Raw genomic sequence first — 21,918 nt, 5'->3', positions numbered from 1 at the left:
TTGCAGGCTTGTACCCAAGCTGGTGCCTTGAATTGCTCAGGCATCAATCATAAAGGTGTTGAAGCTGGTGTGCAAAAACACCTGTTTTCAGACACACCCGGAAGAACATCTCTTTTCTTAATCTCCATCCCAAGGACGCTGAAGCCCTCTGTGTGTATAAGTTCCCCTAATAAATGCTTTGGATGGATCCCCTCACATTTAGTGCTTTTTTTTTTCTTTTTCTTTTTCCAAATCCCAACTGGCCCCATCTTGGGATGGCTTGGGGTAGTCCCTTGTGGGAATTCCCCTGCCACCTGTTTTGGGGCAACTCCAGCAGGAACTTCAGCTGCAGGGAACCACATGCCATGCTTTGCTTGTCCATTCCTCCGTGGATAGACACTTGGGTTGCTTCCATGCCTTGGGTATTGTGAATAATGCTGCTATGAACATGGGTGTGCAAATCTCTTAGACACCTTGCTTTCTATTATTTTGGGAATATACCAGAAGTAGGATTGCTAGATCATATGATAGTTCTATTTTTAACTTTTTGAGGAAATACATGCTGCTTTCCACAGCAGTCTGTCTGTTCATTTTTAAGCATGGCACTGCCCTCTGTGGAGGGCACTGTGGCAGCCCTCCCCACAGGCTGGGCTCTCTGCACTCTCATGAATGCCTGGCATGAATTCGTGGTCAGTGAATATTGTGCTGAATATTAACCAAGTGAATGGGATGCCTGCAAAAGTGTTGGAAGACCTAGGGAAATTTCCTTTTTCCCCAGAGCAATCTCAGAAGCACTCTCTCAACCTAAGACTCCAAGTCTCTCATTCCCTCTCCCCATCTGCAGAGGCCGAGAGAAAGCTCCTGACCGTACCTAAAACACTGCTTTTACTCAGTGTACGGGGAAACATTTGTGGTCCTGCAGGAATGGGGTGGGATTTGCAAATTTGCTTCACACGCACTTCCTCTGTCCAGCTGAGGCAGTGAGAATTGCTGCATTTCCAGAAAATCCAGTGGTCTGTAACTGTCTCTGTGAACCAGTTGGCACATTTCATCCTCCGAGGCCGTGGCTGAGACAGTTGCTTCAGTAGAGGTTCCAGCAGCAAATGCGTCATGTTGCAAATGCTCCTTTGCTGTGCAGGTGTCCCTGGGCATAGGACATTCTTGTTGTGGTTTGCACATCCAGCCTGATTTTGGGGGGGTAGATTCACTTCTGACAGCTGATCTTTAATACCACTAAAGAAATCATGGTGCTCTCTGCATTCACCAGCTGCTGGATGACTCACAGCTGTGAAGTCTGATGCTATCGCTGCTTGTAGGAAAAGTTTAAACTCTCGCAGTTTGGGAGGAAACATATGCTCTTGTTACCCAATGTTGGGACACAATGACTTCACTATAGACAGAAGCTTAATGAAAGCAATAGTTGAATTACCCCAACAATGATGAGAAAATCTCAAAACACACAGGAGCTAACTGACAGAGCTCCAATGAAAAAGCTGGAGAAAATTGAGAACAAAAGTAAATAAGAGCGTATAGAATTATGACTCAAAGTATAAACTAAATATCTATGTGTCCATTCTGATATAAACAAATAATTGATAAATAAACAAATGGGAGACAAGGGACAGCTCTTCCACGCAGAAGAATCCACCTTCAAAGAGGTGGAAGGGAACTCCCAGCCCTGCACATGTGGGCTATGCACTGTGACTTTATTCCAGAGAGTATCCTATGGAAAAGGTGGAAGGGAACTCCCAGCCCTGCACATGTGGGCTATGCACTGTGTCTTCATTCCAGAGAGTATCCTATGGAAAAGGAGAGCAAAGGATACCTTTACAGTGGGGAAACCTGACAGAAGCTGCTGCATCCAGGTGTTCTAGGTCAACACCAGCAGTGGTTAGTAAAGTTGATAGTGTATACCCTTGATATCACATGATGAGAATGGTACTTTTCCTCTGTGGTCTTTCTCTGCAAAACCTATAACCCCAGTTTAATCATGAGAAGAACGGCAGATAAATCCCAACTGAGGGATGCTCAACAAAATACCTGATCAGTACTCCTTACAACTCTCAGTGTCCTCAAAAGCAAGGAAAGACTGCAAAACTGTTGCGGCCAAGTGGTGCCTAAGGAGACATGATGACAGAATGTAATGTGCAGTCCTGGGACAGAAAAAGGACATGCAGTGAAAACCAAGGATATATGAATACAGCATGCATTTTAGTTAATAATACTTAACTGTATTCACTCATTAATTGTGCAAAATGTACTATACTAATATAAGATGCTAATTATAGGGAAAACTGGGTGTGAGGTGTGTGGGAACTCTGTACTCTCTTCAAAGCCTTTCTGTAAATATAAAACTACTCTAAAATGGAAAGTTCATTAAAAACTAACAAAGAGGGGAGGGGCCCAAATGGCCTAATAGGAACAGCTCCAGTCTGCAGCTCCCAGCAAGACCAACACAGAAGGTGAGTGATTTCCACATTTCCAACTGAGTACCTGGTTCATCTCATTGGGACTGGTTAGACAGTGGGTGTAGCCCATGGAGGGTGAGCAGAAGCAGGGTGGGGTGCTGCTTCACCCAGGAAGTGCCAGGAGCTGGGGACCTCCCTCCCACAGCCAAGGGAAGTGGTGAGGGACTGTGTTACCCACCTCAGGTACTACGCTTTTCCCATGGATTTTTGCAATTCGCAGATCAGGAGACTCCCTTATGAGCCTACACCAGCAGGGCCCTGGGTTTCAAGCACAAAACTGGGCGTCTGTTTGGGCAGGTACTGAGATAGCTGCAGGAGTTTCTTCATACTCCAGCAGTTCCAGTAACCCCAGCAAGACAGAAGAACCATTGACTGCCCTGGAAAGGGGGCTGAAGCCAGGAAACCAAGCAGTCTCCCTCAGTGGGTCCCACTCCCACGGAGCTCAGAAAACTAAGAACACTGGCTTGAAATTCTCACGGCCAGCACAGCAGTCTGGAGGCAACCTAGGACGATTGAACTTGGTGGGGGGAGGAGCATCCACTATTACCGAGGTTTTAGTAGAAGGTTTTCTTCTGACAGTGCTAAGGAGACTGGGAGGTTTGGACTGGGTGGAGTTCATCACAGTGCGGCAAAGTGGCTGTGGCCAGACTGCTTCTCTAGATTCCTCCTCACTGCACAGGACATCTCCACAGGAAATGTAGCAGCTCCAGTCAGGGGCTTACAGATAAAACTCTCATCTCCTTGGGACAGAGCACCTGCGGGGAGGGGTGACTGTGGTTGCAGCTTCAGCGGACTTAATCTTTCCTGCCTGCTGGCTCTGAAGACAATGGTGGATCCTGACAAGCAGGATTCTCCCAGCGCAGCACACCAGCTCTGCTAAGGAACTAGACTGCCTCCTTAAGTGGGTCCCTGACCCTTTTGCCTCCTGACTGGGAGAGACCTCCCAACAGGGGTTGACAGACATCTCATACAGGAGAGCTTCGGCTGGCATCAGGCTGGTGCCCCTCTGGGACAAAGCTTCCAGAGGAAGGAGCAGGCAGCAATCTTTGCTGTTCTGTAGCCTTCATTGGTGATATGCAGGTGAACAGGGTCTGGAGTGGACCTCCAGCAAACTGCAGTAGACCTGCAGAAGAGGGATCTGAGTGTTAGAAGAAAAATGAACAAAAAGCAATGACAACAACATCAATAAAAAAGACCCCCCCCCAATACTCCATCCAAAGGTCATCAGCCTTAAAGATCAAAGGTAAATGAATCCATGAAGATGAGGAAAAACAAGCCAAAAAACACTGAAAATTCCAAAAGCCAGTATGGCTTTTCTCCTCCAAATGATTGCAAAACCTCTCCAGCAAGAGCGCAAAACTGGACAGAGAATGAGATTGAAGAATTGACAGAAGTAGGCTTCAGAAGGTGGGCAATAAACTCTTCTGAGTTAAAGGAGCATGTTCTAAGCCAATGCAAGGAAGTTAAAAACCTTGATAAAAGGTTATAGGAACCTATAAAAATATTTTATTTAAAAAATATTTTATTTTATTTTTTATTTTTATTTTTTGAGACAGAGACTCACTCTGTCGCCCAGGATGGAGTACAATGGCACAATCTCGATCTTGGCTCACTGCAAACTCCGCCTCCTGGGTTCAAGCAATTCTCCTGCCTCAGCCTCCTAAGTAGCTTGTGTTGCAGGTGTGTGCCACCACGCCCAGCTAATTTTTGTATTTTTAGTAGACATGGGGTTTCACCATGTTGGTCAGGCTGGTCTCAAACTCCTGACCTTGTGATTCACCCACCTTGGCCTCCCAAAGTGCTGGGATTACAGGTGTCAGCCACTGTGCCTTGCCAATTAATTTTATTTTTAACAGAAAAGCCTGTTTTTGTTTTTACTGGAGGTTCACATGGCCCATAGACCTTTTTTAAAAAATAATTTTTTATTTTGAAATAATTATAAATCCACATGCGGTCGTAAGAAAATATAGAGTTCATGCCATCTTTTTTCAACTTGGGTTATTCTATTTATTATTCTTGCCTCATTGGTCTGGCTAGAACTTCTAGAATGATTCTAAATAGAAGGGGCAAAAGCAGGCATCTTTGTCTTATTCCTCACCTAAGGGGAAAAAGTTTTCAATCTTTCATCGTGTCCTATGATACAAGCTGTGGGTTTTCGTTATGACCCTATCATTTTGAGTAAGTTTCTTTCTGTTTCTCCTATATTGAGTATGTGTTCCATTAAAAGATATTCATGTTTTTCATATGCTTTTTCTGCATCAATTGAGATAATCATGTAGTTTTTTTCTTCATTAATTTTTATTGTTGAACATCTTTCCATTCCAGGAATAAATCCTGCTTGGTCCTGTTATGTAATCAATCCTTTTAATATGCTGAGTTTTGTCTGGTAGTATTTTGTTAGAGATTTTTGCATCTATATTCACAAGGGATATTGATCTGTAGTTTTCTTGTAGTGTGTTTGCCTGGCTTATAAGTAGAAATCCTTAAAGAATCCACAGAAGATTGCTTGAGTTAATAAATGAATTCAGCAAAGTTGTAGCATATAAAATCAACAGATAAAAGTAAGTTATATTTCTAAATACTTGCAATGAACAGTCCCAAAAGGAAAAATAATAATAAATTCCCTTTATAATAATATTCAAAAAGAACAAAATACTTAGGAATAAATTTATCCAAGGAGGCAAAAGGCTTGTATATTGAAAACCAAAAAATATTGATGACAAAATAAATGGAAAGACATCCCATGTTGATACATCAGAAGACTTAACGTAGTTAAGATGCCAATACTGCCCTGAGCAACCTATAAATTCAATACAATCTCTATCAAAATCTTAATGGCATTTTTTAGGGAAATAGAAAAACCTATTTTAAGATAGGTTTTAAAGAATCTCAAGGGACCCTCAATAGCCAAAACAATCTTGTAACATAAGAATACAGTTGAACTCATACTTTCTAATTTTGAAACACACTACAAAGCTACAGTAATCAAAACAGTGGAGTACTGGCATAAAACAATGGAATAGATTATAGAGACCCAAATAAACCCTCCCATATGTGGTCATATAATTTTTGACAAGGGTGTCAAGACCATTCAACAGGAAAGGACAGTGTTTTTAATGAATGGTGCTGAAAAAAACTGGATTTCCACATGCAAAAGAATGAAGCAGGACTCTATCTTATACCTTATTTACAAAAATTAACTAAAAATGGGTTAAAGACCTAAATTGGCAAGCAAAAACTTACAAAATTCAGAAGAAAACAAATGAAAATCTTCATGTTGTTGGATTCTGCAATGATTTCTTAACCACCTACAAAATAGGGAAATAGCTGCAAAGCATACATCTAAAAGGGATTAATATCCAGAGTCTTTATAAAAGTTCAACAACTCAATCACCACCACCACCACCACAAAACAAACAATCCAACTGGAAAATGGGCAAAGGACTCAAATAGACATTTCTACAAGAAGATAAACAAATGACGATAAGCAAGTGAAAAATTATTCAGCATCACTAGTTGTAAGGGAAATGCAAATACGAATCACACTGAGGTACCACTTTATACTGATTAAGATGGCTATTGTCAATAAATTGGAAAATAACGAGTTTTGGCAAAAATGTGGAGAAATTAGAGACCTCAAGCATTGTTGGTGGGGATGTAGAATGGTGCAGCTGCTTTTGAAAACAGTTCAGTCGTTCCTCAAAAGGCTGAACATAGAATTATCATGTGATCCAGTGATTCCACTCTTAGGTATACACTCCAAAAGAATTGAAAATAGAGACTCAAACACATACTTGTGTACCAATGACCATAGTAGCATTGTGCACAATGGCCAAAAGGTGGAAACAACCCATGTGTCTATCAACAGATGAATAAATAAAATGTGGCATTAAGCACATAAAAAGACTAAAATTCAGATAGACGCTACAACATGGATGAAGCTTGAAAACATTGTGCTAAGTGAAATAATTCAGAGATGAAAGTACAAATATTGAATCATTGCATTTATAGGAGATATCTTGAATAGGTAAATTCAAGGAGACAGAAAGTAGAGTAAAGGCTACTAGAGGCTGGGTAAAGGGAAAGTTGGATCCTACTTTATACCTGATTTAGGGTATAAAGAAGTTATTGCTTAATGGGTACAGAATTTCTGTTTGGGATGATGAAAAAGTTCTGGAAATACATAGTGGTGATGGTTACATAACATTGCAATGCCACCAAATGTACATTTAAAATGGTTAAAATAGTTATGTAAATTTCACCACAACTAAAAACATAAAAAAAGTTGACTGGGTGCGATGGCTAACACCTGTAATCCCAAAACTTTGGGAGGCGAACCAGGAGGATCGCTAGGCCCAGGAGATGGAGATCAGCCTAGGCAACATAGTAAGACCCCGTCTCTTAAAAAAAAAAAACTGGCTAGATGTGGTGGTGCTCACCTGTAATTCCAGCTACTTGGGAAGTTGAAGCAGGGGCATTGCTTGAGCTCAGGAGGCCAAGGCTGCAGTGAGCTATGATCACAGCACTGCCTTCCAGCCTGGGTGACAGAGTGAGACCCTGTATCAAAAAAATAAAATAAAATAAATAAAAATAAATAAATAAATAAAAAGAGAAATTATACAAAGATCCCATGTACCCTTTACCCAGTTTGTCCAACGATAACATCTTACAAAGTTACAGCACAATATTACAGCCAGGAAAGTGGCATTGAGACAATACACCTTTCTTCTTCAGGTTCCACTAATTTTATTGCATTCATTTTGTGTGTATTTGGGTATTTGGTTCTATAAAATTTGTCACACGTGTAGATTCATGTATACACATACCTGTTCATGTATATTTACTTCACTGAAGTAAAGATAATAGGACAGTTCCACCACTCATCATCACAAGGATCCTGTGTTTTATTTATATATATATATATATATATATATGTGTATATATATATATATATATAAAAAATTTTTTTTTAAGATGGTGTCTCACTCTATCGCTTAGGCTGGAATACAGTGGCATGACCTAGGCTCACTGCAACCTCTGCCTCCTGGGTTCAAGCAATCCTTCTGCCTCAGCCTTCTGAGTAGTTAGGATTGCAAGTGTGTGCCACCACGCTTGGCTAATTTTTGTGTTTTTAGTAGAGATGGAGTTTCACCATGTTGGCCAGGCTGGTCTCGAACTCCTGACCTCAAGTGATCTGCCTGTCCTGGCCTCCCAAAGTGCTGAGATTACAGGCGTGAGCCACCATGCCCACCCCGGGTTGCACTCTTATAAGCACATTCATCATCCCTTCCTTTCTTCCACTTTCCTTTCCCTCATTACTCACTCCACTCATCATCCAAAATTCTTAGAAACCATCCAATCATTTCTCAATATTTAATGTTTCATCCTTTCAAAAATCTTATATACAGGAAATAATACAATATGGAACCTTTTGAAATTGGCTTCCTCTTTTTTTTTTTTTTTTTTTTTTTTTGAGACAAATCTCGCTCTGTCTCCCAGGCTGGAGTGCAAGGGCAAAATCTTGGCTCGCTGCAACCTCTGCCTCCCGGATTCAAGTGATTCTCCTGCCTCAGCCTTCTGAGTAGCTGGGACTACAGGCGCGTGCCATCATGCTCTGTTAATTATGTGTTTTTAGTAGAAATGGGGTTTCACCATCTTGGTCAGGCTGATCTCAAACTCTTGACCTCGTGATCTGCCTGCCCTCAGCCTCCCAAAGTGCTGGGATTACAGGCATGAGCCACCATGCCCAGCCGAAATTGGCTTTCTTAAAAAATTAGCATAATTCCCTAGGTATTTATCTAAGTTGTATCTATCAACACTTTGTTCTTTTCTGTTGCCAACTAGTTTTCCAAGGAATGGATGAATCACATTTTTAATTTTCCACTTGTTGAAGGATACCTGAACTGATTCCAGTCTTTGTCTATTACAAATAAAGCTGCTGTGAACATTCATGTACAGATTTTTTGTAGATATATGGGTTTTTCCGTCTTTGGAATAAATACTAAAGAGTGATATTGCTAAGTTGTATAGTAATTGCATACATAATTTTCTAAGAGACTGCCAAACTGTTTTCCAACCTGGCTGTACCATTTCATAGTTCCACTAGTGATATATAAATGATCTATATTCTTCATATTCATGCCTTCATTTGGTGGTGTCACTATCTTTAAAATTTTAGCCATTTTGACTGATGTGTAGTGATATCTCATTGTGATTTTAATTTTCACTTCCCTAATAGCTAGTGGTGCTGAACATCTTTTCATGTGTTTATTTTCCACAGCTGTATCTCCTCTTCAGCGAAATTTCTGTGCATGTCTTTTGCTCATGTTACCAGATTTTTTTTTTACTATTAAATTTTAAGAGTTTTTTTTTTTAAATTCTAGATACTAATTCTTCATTGGTAGTAGCATTTGCAAACATTTTCCCCAGTCTATAGCTTGTCTTTTCATTCTTTTAATGGGATCTTTCACTAAGTAAAATTTTTTAATTTTGATAACATTAAATTTATTAGTTTTTCCTTTTATGGATCATGCTTTCAGTGTAAAGTTTAAGAAATCTTAGATCCTGAAGATTCTTTCTATTTTTTTCTAAAAGTTTTAAAGTTTATGTCTCACATTTATGTTTGTATCTATTTTGATTAATTTTTTATGAGCTGTGAGACTTAGGTTGTGTTCATTTTTGTGCCTATCGATGTTAAATTCCTCCAGCACTGTTTGTTGAAAAGATTTTCCTTCTTCCATTGAATTGCTTTTGTATCTTTATAAAAAACTCAGTTGGGCATATTTGTGTAGGTCTATTTCTGGGTTCTTTGTTTTGTTCCATTTATCAATATGTCTATTGCATTGTCAATGCCACAGTGTCTTGATTGCTACGATTACATAGTAAATCTAATACAACATAGAATAATTCTTCCCATTCTGTTCTTAATCCAGATTTTTTTTTTTTTAGCTGTTCTAGGGCCTAATACTTTCCAGATACATGTTGGGATAAGGTTTTCTATGTCTACAAAATCCCTTCCTGGGATTTTTATAGGAATTGGATTATATCTATAGATCAATTTGGGAAGAATTGACAACTTTTCTATGTTGAGTCGTCCAACTCATAAATACGCTATGTTTCCCTATTTACTTAGGACTTTAAAAAATTCATTTCATCGGCATTTCAAAGTTTTCAGCATACAGATTCTGTACACAATTTGTTAGACTTATCCCTATTTCATTTTCTTTGAAACAATTGTAAACTGTTATGTTTAATTTTAGTTTCTACATATTCATTGTCTGTATACAGAAATAAAGTTGATTTTTATGCATTGATCTGAGTTTAAGAAAGCCCTCATGCGTATTAGTTCTAGGATTCTTTTTTTTTTGTCTACGTAGATCTATATTTACGTAGACAATCATGCTACCTATGAGCAGGTCCAGTTTTATTTCTTCCTTTTTGATCTTTATATGTTATTTATTTTCCTTGTTTTATTGCAGTGGCTAAAACTTCCAGTAGTATGATGAATACAGTGATAAGAGTGGACATTATTGCTTTGTTCCCAATCTTAAAGGAAAAGCAAGCAGTCCTTTAATGCTAAGTATATTAGCTGAAGGTTTTTTGTAGATGCTCTTTATTAAGCCAAGAAAGTTCCCTTCTCTTCTTTTTTATTTTTATCACAGATCTTGGTAAATGCTTTTTTTGTGTGACAATTGTTAAGATCATACAAAGTTTTAAATTTAACTTATGATGGATTACATTGATTGATTTCAAATGTTGAACCAGCCTTACATACCTGGAATAAACCCCACTTGGTTATGGTGTAGAATTCTTTGTATACATTGCTGGATTCAATTTCTTAATATTTTGTTGAGAATATCTGCTTCTAAATTGACGAGTGATAAAATTCATTGTATTGTCTTTTCTAGGCTTGTTATAAGGGTAATACTAACCTCATAAAATTAGTAGGGAAGTGTTTTTGCTTCTTCTATTTCTGTAGGAGAATGTGTAAAATTGGTGTTAATTCTTCTTTAAATTTATGGTAGAAATCTTCAATACAACTATCCAGACTTGGAGATTTCTTTTTGTGGAAACTTTTATTTACAAATTCAATTTCTTTGAAGATTACAGAACTGCCCAGATTGTCTGTTTTATCTTGATTGAGGTTTGGTAGTTTTAGGTTTTCAAGGACTTGTTTCTTTTCTTTTAAATTGTTGACTGTGTGAGTTTAAAGCTATTCATCATATCCTTTATTTTTCTTCTAATGGCCAAAGGATTCATAGTGATTTCCTCTTTTTCATTCTAATTTTTATGTGTCTTTTTTTGGCCAGTGTTACTAGAGGTTTATGCATTTTACTGATTTTCTTTCAAACAGACAGTGTTTTGCCTCATTCATTTTTTTCTATTTTTGTAAACGGTCCAGCCGTTTGCTGCTTGCAAAGTCTCAAGAATGAGTGAGGTCTGGTAAAAGGAAAGTGACTTCATTAACAAAAACTAGCAATAGGGAAGTGGCTGGATTCACATCCAAAGCAATCACATTGAATTTGTAGGGAGAAGGCTAGGGTTTATAAAGATAAACTTGGTATGGGACACATGCAGTTGTGTTGAGTGCAAGGTGTGTGTGTCCTTTTTCACTGGCTATCTTGGATCTCCGTCTACCTGGAGTGTGGGCTGACATCTTCTGAACAATGGCTGGTTTGGTGACTAGCTGTCTTGAGGTAATCTCTGGAATTCTGCTTGGTCTCTAGGCTTTGTCTGTCTCAAGATTAGCCCTTGAACCCCTAAGTAAGCACATACTTAGATACTGGCATAATTAGATGAATTTGAAAGGAGTACACAGTGGGAAAGGAGGGAACATGCAGTCTATTTTAAGGTTAAGGGAAAAGGCTGTTGCAGTTTGCTTCAAGATTACATCTTGAGACTAAAACAGAAAAAAAGTTTTAAAATGCATCATGGAGTTAAGCTGCTGGTTACCTTTTCATTTTTTTAAAAAAATCATTAATTTCTGCTTTTATCTTTATGATTTCCTTCCTTTGCTCTTTTTTCTTCTAGTTACTTGAATTACTTAGGTTATCGATTTGAGACATTTTCTGCTTTTAGTGCTAGAAATTTCCTCACAGCTCTAGTTTTTTCCCCCTACATATTTTGAGATGTTATATTTTCATTTTCTTCCCATTCTATGTATTTTTAAAATTTCCTTTGAGACTTCCTCTTTGATATATCAAATATTTAGAAGTCTTTTAATTTTCAAGTATTTGGATATTTTCTGTTGTTTTTATTTTATTGATTTCTAATTTGATTTCATTATGGTTAAAGAATTCACTCTGTATGGTTTGAATTATTTTTTATTTTATTATTATTATTTTTTTTGAGACGGGGTCTTGCTCTGTCACCCAGGCTGGAGTGCAGTGGCACGATCTCGGCTCACTGCAAGCTCCGCCTCCCGGGTTCACGCCATTCTCCTGCCTCAGCCTCTCCGAGTAGCTGGGACTACAGGGGCCCGCCACCACGCCCGGCTAATTTTTTGTATTTTTAGTAGAGACGGGGTTTCACCGTGGTCTCGATCTCCTGACCTCGTGATCCGCCCGCCTCGGCCTCCCAAAGTGCTGGGATTACAAGCGTGAGCCACCGCGCCCGGCCGGTTTCAATTATTTTAAACTGCCTGAGGTTTGCTTAATCACCCAGGATATGGCTTGGTGAATGTTCCATGGCCCTTGGAAAATGTGTACTCTGCTGCTGTTGGTGGGAGTGTTCTCTACATGTCAGTTACATCCTGTGGGTTGATGGCCTTGCTCAGTCTTCTGTATTCTTGCTGATTGTCTAGCAGCTCTATTAGCTGCTGAGAGTCAGATGTTAAACTTCCCACCTATAATTGTGGAACTGTTTCTCTCTCCTATCAACCCTGTTTTTGCTTCATATATTTTAAGGTTCTGTTGTCTGCAGCATACACATTTAGGATCACAACATTTTCCTCATGGATTGATCCTTTTACATTATTTAATGTTGCTCTTTGACTTGCAATTTTCTTTCCTCTGAAGTCTGCTTTATATTAATATAGCCACTCCTACTTTAATTAATGTCTGCATAATACATCTTCCTTCTACTTTCATCTTACCTGTGGTGTTGAATTCAGAGAGATTCTGTTTTTATCTACTCTGCCAGTCTCTATCTTTTGTCATATTTAGACTATTCACATTTAAGTAATATGTTAGGACATACATCTGACATTGTTTGCTTTGTTTTCTCTGTTTCTTATTCTTCTGTTCTCTTTCCTTACCTAGCTGTCAGTAACTTACATCTTTAGGATTCCATCTTATTTGTAGTATTTATTGTATAGTTTTCTTAGTTGTTGCTTTAGGTTTTACAATACACGTATGTAACCTGTCATAGTCTATTGGTATCAATGTTTGCCACTTTGAGTGAAGTTTAGATACCTTACGTCATTTAGGTCTTTTTATTCTTCCCACTTTTTATGTATAGTGAGCTTAAGTATTTTCACTACATAAAAAGAGAACTGTATCAGATGGTCATATAATTTTTGCTTTAACCATCAAATATGAATTTGGCAACTCATGTGTTGAAGGATATTTATTATATCTTTCCTAATTTCTAAAATCTACTTTAATGTTTTCCTTTTCTTTCTAAAGTTCCAAGTCCTTTTGTTGTTGTTGATTTCCTTTCGTTTTAGCGAATTTCTTTTAGGTACTCTTTAAAGATACAACAAATTTTCTTAGTTTTCCTATGTTTGATAAGTACTTATTCCTTTCACTCCTTGGAGGAATTGTGCCACTTATTGAATCTACAGTTGACAGTTCTTTTCCTTCAATACTTTTAAAAATAGTCACTCCCTTCTGCGCCCTATGGTTTCAGGTGAAATCTCAGCTGACTTGAATTGGTGTTGCCTCATGAACATTTGATTTCTCTCCAGTTGCTTTCAAAATTTATTCTGCCTTGTTTTTTTGACGTTTAATTATGATGTGATAGGCATGAACTTCTTTGGGTTTACGATTCTTGAGGTTTGCTTAACTTTTTAAATCTGCAGCTGTCTTTTGCCACATCTGGAAAGTTTTCGCTATGATTTCTCTAAATGCTTTTCCAATGGCTCTTGTGCCCTGTGATGTAAGGGGAGGACTGGGAAGGGGAAGTCCCTCCCAGCCACGCCATCTCTGCACTGAGGCGCACTCCAGCTCCTGTGAAAGGGGCACCCGCCGCAGCACGGGCAGTGCTCTCCAGTCAAGCGGGGCGTTTCCAGCCGGCTCTGTCCTGGGACGCAGCCCGGTCAGGAGAGGGGAGCCACACCGCTTATTTTACCGATAAAACGTCATGTGAAGAATGTAGCCCAGTGGTTAAAGAAAGGACTCTGAGTCGCCATGAGGTATCCACTGTGGGCTGTGGCCGCGCGTCTAGCGTAGAGGGCACGAAAGGCAGGGCTTGGAGCTTAGGCCTCAGAAGGCCGCGGGGAGGCCAGTGCACCTCCTGCCTGGGCTGGGAGCTGCTGGCTGCTGTGCGGGGCACCGGCAGGGGCTGACGTCACAAAGAGGTCGCAGACGTCACAAAGAGGTCGCTTCCTTCACACTGACCTCACAAAGAGGTCGCCTCCGCACGTGCAGGACTCAGCGGCAAGGGGGTGGGACGCGCAGGCGCCGGGAAGCCCTCGGGGCAGAGACCGGAGGGAGCCCGCCCTTCTCCAGCCGCGCGGCCTTCCATTCACGCCCCCCATCGGCAGGGCCAGCGGGGCCGCAGAAGCGTGGCTCGCAGGGCCCAGCTGCATGCACCGAGCTGAGCGCGCGCTGGCCTGTGTGAAGCCCAGGCAAGAACGGAGTGATTGGTAGAGAGGAGGCTTTGCGTTTTCAGGAATGCACTGTCCCCTTACCAGGAGCTCTGCAAGTGAGCAGGAATGGCAGAAAGTAGCCTGTGCAGAGGCAGGAGAATGGGAATCCGCCACAGACTGTCCCTCTCTTTTCCTCCTGGCCAGTCTCATCCAGCCCTGGGGAAGGAAGACACACGGTTGCAATCACGCACCCCCACACCTGTCCAGATCTTAGCTCGTGGCGTCACCCCTGAGGCTGGAACAGTCTCTGAAGAGGAGCTACACAGTTCCGCGGGGGAACTGTGGAGGTAAACACAGGCCTGGCCTGCCAGCAAGGGAGCAGAGGGGCAGGGGAGTCCCAGAAAACGCTCTGGTCAGTAGACGCTTGAAGATAAAACTCCGCCATAGAAGGGTAAGTTTTCATAAAGTGAAAAGAAACATCTGTAGCCAGAGATGGATATAAGAATAGCATAGACAGCCCGGGGAACAAAGCGAGACCCCATCTCTACAAAAAATACAAAAATTAGTTGGATTCTGTGGTGCACGCCTGTGTTCCCAGCTGCTCAGGAGGCTGAAGTGGGAGGATCCCTTGAGCCCGGGAGGTTGAGGCTGCAGTGAGCTATGGTCAGGCTACTGCACTCCATCTTCGGTGACAGTGCAAGACCGTGTCATTAAAATGACTTGAGGAGAAGCAAAGGATCTATTCAGGGCTAGCAATGTCTACTTTAAAAAATTATTGTGAGGATGGAGTCTGAAATTTTAAATTAAAAGTGAGCACAGACGTGGAAAAGCACTCAATAAACAGAACTTTTACATATGTAGTCTAAGGTGAGGGAGTCCATTTACTGTGGCATTAGCCTGAGGTTGAAAAGTAGGCTCAAATATTTTAATATTCTAGAATGTTTATTTGCTTGAGTAAAAATCAGAAGGGGTAATTACAGGATGACAGTGATAGTCTAAGTGTAATTTTTTGATCTCTTCAGGTCCTCCATACAAACAGGTAGAGCAAAATAGACCACATCTGCAATAAAATTAGGTAGCAAGTTTTATTCACAAGCCTCAAGATGAAAGCTGTTGGGGACAAATTCCCTATAGCTAGGTCCATGTGGCAACAGCATCTGGAAGGAGTAAGCTGAGGGAAGCAACACAGTATCTTATAGATCTGAGAGCAGAAGACTCAAAGCACTCCTGGATAATTACTGGACAGTAGTGGGCTTATTTGTAAACAGCAGATGAAATAGGGAAAACATTTTTCATTTCCGTTCACATGTGAATGCAAAGAGTTTAAAGAAGTGTTCACTCTTGGTGTGATATAGTCCGTGGATTTTGACAAATGTATAATGACATCTATCCACCATTATAATATTGTACACAATAGTTTCATTGCCTTAAAGTTCCTCTGTGCTCTGCCTGTTTATACCTCTCTTCCAGCTGCCTCTGCAACCACTAATCTTTTTACTATCTCTATGGTTTTACTTTTCCCAATATGTCTTATAGTTGGAGTCACAGAGTATGTAGCCTTTGCAGATTAGCTTCTTTCATGTCTTGTTCCTGTTGCTTCACATCCTTGCCAGCATTTGATGTTGGTGTTTTAGATTTTAGCCATTCTAATAGATGTGTGGTGGTATCTTCTTATTGTTTTAATTTGCAATTCCTTAATGATGTATTATGTTGTGCATCTTTTCATATGCTTAGTTGCCATATGCATGGCTTTTTTGGCTAGGTGTCTGTTCAGGGCTTTTGCCCATTTTCAGATGGTTTGTTTTCCCATTGTTGAGTTTAAAGAGTTATTTGTATGTTTTAGATAGCAGTCTTTTATCAGACATGTCTTTTGTAAGTATTTTCTGCCAATCTGTGGCTTGTCTTCTAATTCTTTTGACAGTGTCTTTTGCGAAGCAGAAGTTTTTAATTTTGGTGGTGTATCTAAAAAGGCATTGTCGTTTGTTAGTTTCTAGGAGTTGTATAGTCTTACATTTTATATTTAAGTCTGTGATCTACTGTGAGTTAATTTTTTGTGAAGTGTATAAGACCTGTGTCTAAATTCATTTTTTTACACGTGCCTGTCCAATTGTTCCAGCACTGCTTGTTGAAGACACTTACCTTTGTGCTATTGTGTTATCTTTACTCATTTATCAAATATCTGTTATATTTATTTGAGTCTTTTTCTGGGCTTTCTATTCGTTCCATTGATCTAATTGTCTATTCTTTCGCCAATACCTTGCTGTCTTGATCACTGTAGCTTTACAGTAAGTCTTAAAGCTGGGTAGTGTCAAGTCCTTCAACTTTGTTCTTCTCATTTAATATTTAGTTGGCTATTTTGGATCTTTTGTCTCTCCATTATAAACTTTAGAGTCAATTTAATACTCACAAAAATAAGTTGCTAGGATTTGATGGGAATTGTGTTGAATCTATAGAGCAAGTGTGAAAAACTGCCATTTTGACAATATTGAGTCTTCCTATCCATTAGCATGGAATATCTTTCCGTTTATTTAGTTATTTGGTGTCTTTCCCTACAGTTTTATAGTTTTCTTTAGAGAGATTGTACATGAATGTTGTTGGATTTATACCTATTTTATTTTTGGGGTGCCAATGTCAATGGTAATGTGTTTTTAATTTCAAATTCTACTTTTTCATTGCTAGTATATAGGAAAGTGATTGATTCTTGTATGTTAACCTTTTTTTGTATACTGCAACCTTGATAATGATTTGCTAGTTCCAAGAGCTTTTTTTGGTTGATTCTTTTGTTTTTTCTACATAAACAATCATGTTATCTGGAAGCAAAGACAGTTTTATTTATTTCTTCCAAATAAGTATATGTTTTATCTCCTTTTCTCATCTTATTGAATTAGCTAGTACTTCCAATACAGTGTTGAAGAACAGTGGGGAGAGGAGACATCCTTGTCTTGTTCTTGATCTTATCAAGAAAGCTTCAATTTTCTTACTGTTAAGTATGATGGTAGCTGTGGGGTTTTTGTACATGTTCTTTATCAAGTTGAATAATTTTCTTCTATTCCTAGTTCTCTGGGAGGTTTTGTCATGAATGGGTGTTGGGTTTTGTCAAATGCTTTTACTGTATGAATTAATATGATCATGTGATTTTTTTATAGCCTGTTGATGTGGTGGATTACATTAATTGATTTTCTAATATTGAATCAGGTTCGTATACCTGGGGTAAATCCCATTTGGTCATGGTGTATAATTCTGTTTATACATTGTTGGATTTTATTTGCTAACGGTTTGTTAAGAATTTTTGTATCTATATTCATAAGAGATATTGCTCTGTAGTTTTCATGAGAGATGTTGCTCTGTAGTTTTATTTTCTTGTGATGTTCTTCTCTGGCTTTGATATTAGGGTAATGCTGGCCTTATAGAATGAGTTAGGAAGTATTCCTTCTGCTTCTATCTTTGGAAAAGATTGTAGACAACTGATATAATTTATTCCTTAAATGTTTGGTAATATTTACTAGTGAATCCATATAGGCCTAGTGCTTTCTTTGGAAACTTATTATTGATTGAATTTATTTAGTGGGTATAGGCCTATTCAGATCATGTATTTGCAGATGCACATAAATTCTAGATGAAATAGATAATTGTCAAGAAAAATACAATCTGCCAAAATTTACTTTAGTCAAAGTCTAACAGACCAATTATGATAGAAGAAATAAAGAACATGGTTTGAAGCGCACCCTCACAATGAAGGCATCAAACTCAGATGGAGTGACAGGAATTCTACCAATCAGATAAATTCCAAAACTACTTAAAAAGCTTGTGGGTATGGAGAAAGAAAAAAAAAACCTTATAGTTTTGTGAAGCAAGTATTACATCAAAACTGAAACTGACAAATAATTGTAGTAAATATATTATATAATCACTATATTAATTGAAATATATTACTTCAAAAAAATTAGATAAAATATTAGCAAGCAGAATTTAACAGCACTTTAAAAATAATATGCCATTATCAAGCTGAGTTTATTCCAGTAATGTAAAGGTTATTCAATATTAGGTAATTCATTAATACAATCCATCATGTTTATAGAGATAAGAAGAAAAACATTCCAATCTCCATAGATGCATAAAAGTATTTGAAAAAAATCCTTAAAAATGGAAATGAAATATAAATACATGGATATATTCTTAACATGAATACACACACAAGCATGCATTTGTGCATGTACTAGCCCAAAAGTTGAATTTTGCTTAATGGGAAAACTAGAGACTGTGTCACTAATGTGGGATGCTGACCACCTCCAGTACTATTGAATATTGTGTTACAGATACTAATCAGAGCAAGTAGATAAGAGAAAAAAACTAGAGGCACAATAATGGCAAAGCAAGAAGTAATGCCATTTTTCTTTGCAAGTAACATGATCATATATCTGGAAGTTCCTCCTCATCCAAATCAATGGAAAAACTGCAAATAACATGACAGTTGAGTAAAAATATATCTTAAGTCAAACAACTCAGAAACAGAAAGACAAATACTGCATGTTTTTACTTATAAGTGAAAGCTAAATAATGTATACACATATACAGAGTATAGACTGATAGACATTGGAGACTCAGAAGGGTGGGGAGGTGGGAGGGGAATAGAGGATAAAAAATTACTTAATGGGTGTAATGTACATTAGTCGGATGATGGATACAGTAAAAGCTCATATTTTGCTACCATGCAATTAATACAATTTAGATGTTTGTCCTCTCTAAATCTTGTGTTGAAATGTAATCCCCACTGTTGGAGGTGGGGCCTGGTGGGAAGGTGTTTGGGTCATGGGGGTGGATTTCTCATGAATGGCTTAGCACCATCCCCTTGATGATGAGTGAGTTTTTGCTCTGGTAGTTTATGCAAGATCTGGTTGTTTAAAAGAGTGTGGCACTTCGTCTCTCTCTCTCTGTCTCTTTTTTTTAAATTTTTTGAGACGGAATCTGTCTCTGTCACCCAGGCTGGAATGCAGTAGTGTGATCTTGGCTCACTGCAACCTCTGTCTTCCAGGTTCAAGCAATTCTCCTGCCTCAGCCTCCCAAGTATCTGGGACTACAGGCACACGCCACCATGCCTGGCTAATTTTTATATTTTTAGTAGAGACAGAGTTTTGCTGTGTTGTCCAGGTTGGTCTCAAACTCCTGACCTCAAGTGATCCACCTGCCTTGGCCTCTCAAAGTGCTGGGATTACAGGCATGAACCACTGTGCCCAGCCTCTCCTCTGTCTCTTTCATGCTGCTGCTCTCACCATGTGATGAACCTGCACTCACTTTGCAATGATTGGAAGCTTCCTGAGGCCCTCATCAGCAGCAGATATCAGCACCATGTTTCTTGTACAGCCTGTAGAACTGTGGGCCAGTTCAACCCCTTTATAAATTACCTAGCCTCAGTATTTCTTTATAGCAATGCAAGTACAGCCTAATACAGAAAATTGGCACCAAAAGTGTGACATTGCTATAAAGATACTTGAGAATGTGGAATCAGCTTTGGAAGTGCATAGCAGGAAGAGGTTGAAAGAGTTTGGAGGGCTCCGACGAAGACAGGAAGGTGAGGGGAAGTTTGGAACATCTTAGAGACTGGTTAAATGGTTGTAAGCAAAATGCTGGTAGAAATACGGACAGTGAAGGCCAGGCTGACAAGGTCTCAGATGGAAATGAGGAAGTTATTGGGAACTGGCATAAAGGTCACCCATGTTACAACCTGGCAGAGAATTTGGCTGCATTGTGTTCAAGCCGTAGGGATCTGTGGAAATTTTAGCTTAAGAGTGATGGCTTAGGTTATCTGGTGGAAGAAATTTCTAAGCAGCAAAGCATTCAGGATGTGGCCTGGCTGCTTCTAATAGCTTAGATCACGTACAGGAGCAAAGAAATGACTTAACATCGGAACTTACTATTAAAAGGAAAAGTTTGGAAAATTTGGAGCCTAGCCATGTGTCAGAGAAAGAAAAAGCATTTTCAAGAGAGGAATTCAAGCAGGCTGTGGAGCAAACACTTGCTAGAGAGTAGCCTAACTAAAAGGGAGGCACATGCTAATATCCAGGACAATGGGAAAAAGGCTTCAAAGGCATTTCAGAAGTCTCTGGGACAGCTCCTCCCATCCCAGGCTCAGAGGCCTAGAAGGAAAGAATGGTTTTGAGAGCAAGGCCCAGCCTTGAGACACTGTTCTCTCCATCCCAGCAGCTCCAGCTCCAGCCTTGGCTGAAAGTGCCCCAGACACAGCTCAGGCTACTCTGGAGGGCACAAGCCATAAACCTTGGTAGATTCCATGTGGTGTTAAGCCCGAAGATTTGAGGAATGTAACAGTGAAGGGTGGTTGGCAGCTTGCCCCTAGATTTCAGAGGATGTATGGGAAAGTCTGGGTACCCAGGCAGAAGCCTGCTACAGGGACAGGGCCCCCACAGAAAGCCCCTATTACAGCAGTGCCAAGGGGAAATATGGGGTTGGAGCCCTCACACAGAGTCCCCACCAGGGCACTGCCTAGTGGATCTGTGGGAAGGAGGCTACTGCCTTCCATACCCCAGAATGATGATTCACTGGCAGCTTGCCCCCTACATCTAGAAAAGCTGCAGACACTTAACTCCAACTTGTGAAAGCAGCTGTACCCTGAAAAGCCGTGTTGGGAGGTGCTGCCTAAGACCTTGGGAGCCCATCCCTTGCATCCTTGTCGTGGATGCAAGACATGGAGTCAAAGGAGGGTATTTTGGAGCTTTGAGATGTAATGACTGCCCTGCTGGGTTTCAGACTTGTGTAGGGTCTATAATCCCTTTGTTTTGAGTAGTTTCTCCCTTTTGGAATGGGAATGTTTACTCAATGCCTGTGCCACAATTGTATCTTGGAAGTAAATAACATCTTTTGATCTTACAGGGTCATAGGTGCTAGGAACTCATCTCCAGATGGTACTTTGGACTTGGACTTGGGAATTGGGATTTTTGAGTTAATGTTTTTGGTGACTATTGTGAAGGAATGAATATATTTCGCAATGTGAGAAAGATGTGAAATTTGAGGGACTTGGGGCTGAATGATACAGTTTGTATATTTGTCACCTCCAAATCTCACACTGAAATGTAGTCCCCAGTGTTGGAAGTGGGGCCTGGTAGGAGGTGTTTGGGTCATGGGGGTGGATCCTTCATGAATGGCTTAGCACTCTCCCCTTGGTAATGAGCAAGTTCTCACTCTGGTAATTCATACGAAACCTGGTTGTTTAAAAGAGCATGGGCCCTCCTCCCCGTGTCTTGTTCCTGCTTTCGCCATGTGATGCACCTGCTCCCCCTTTTCCTTCTGCCGTGATTGGAAGCCTCCTGAGGCTCTCATCAGCAGCAGATGCCAGCCCCATGCTTCTTGTGCAGCCAGCAGAACTGTGAGCCAATTAAACCTCTTTTCTTTATAAATTACCCAGCCTTAGGTATTTCTTTATAGCAATGCAAGAATATCCTAATACAGTAATATATTCATGTAACAAAATTGTACTTGTATGCCTTAAATTTATACAAAGAAAATATCAGTTTATAGAGTGAGTATATACACACATGCATACACAAGTGTATATATTTGTATACACATATATGCACTTTATATATTAAATTGTATTATATTCATTCATATAAATATATATTCTAATATTTATTAATATACACATATGAATAAGTATGTATATTCTGCACTTGATCTTAGCCTAAAGGCTGAGAAACAAATATACATATT

At 39.6% G+C, this 21,918-nt stretch overlaps 1 long non-coding RNA gene across 1 annotated transcript in view; it reads left to right on the top strand.

Moving 5' to 3' along the window:
* Positions 1 to 14,082: 14,082 nt before the first annotated feature.
* LOC131382436 (uncharacterized) overlaps positions 14,083 to 21,918 on the top strand; it is a 33,133-nt gene continuing 25,297 nt past the window's right edge. Inside the window, exon 1 of the long non-coding RNA XR_009211930.1 lies at positions 14,083 to 14,647. This is a non-coding gene — a long non-coding RNA (uncharacterized LOC131382436). The remainder of the gene's footprint in view (positions 14,648 to 21,918) is intronic.

The sequence above is a fragment of the Hylobates moloch genome, unplaced genomic scaffold (genome assembly GCF_009828535.3).
Source record: "Hylobates moloch isolate HMO894 unplaced genomic scaffold, HMol_V3 SCAFFOLD_24, whole genome shotgun sequence".
NCBI classification, from domain to species: Eukaryota; Metazoa; Chordata; class Mammalia; order Primates; family Hylobatidae; genus Hylobates; species Hylobates moloch.
The sequence above is the reverse complement of the archived record's forward strand: the minus strand, read 5'-3'. Positions and strand labels throughout refer to the sequence as shown.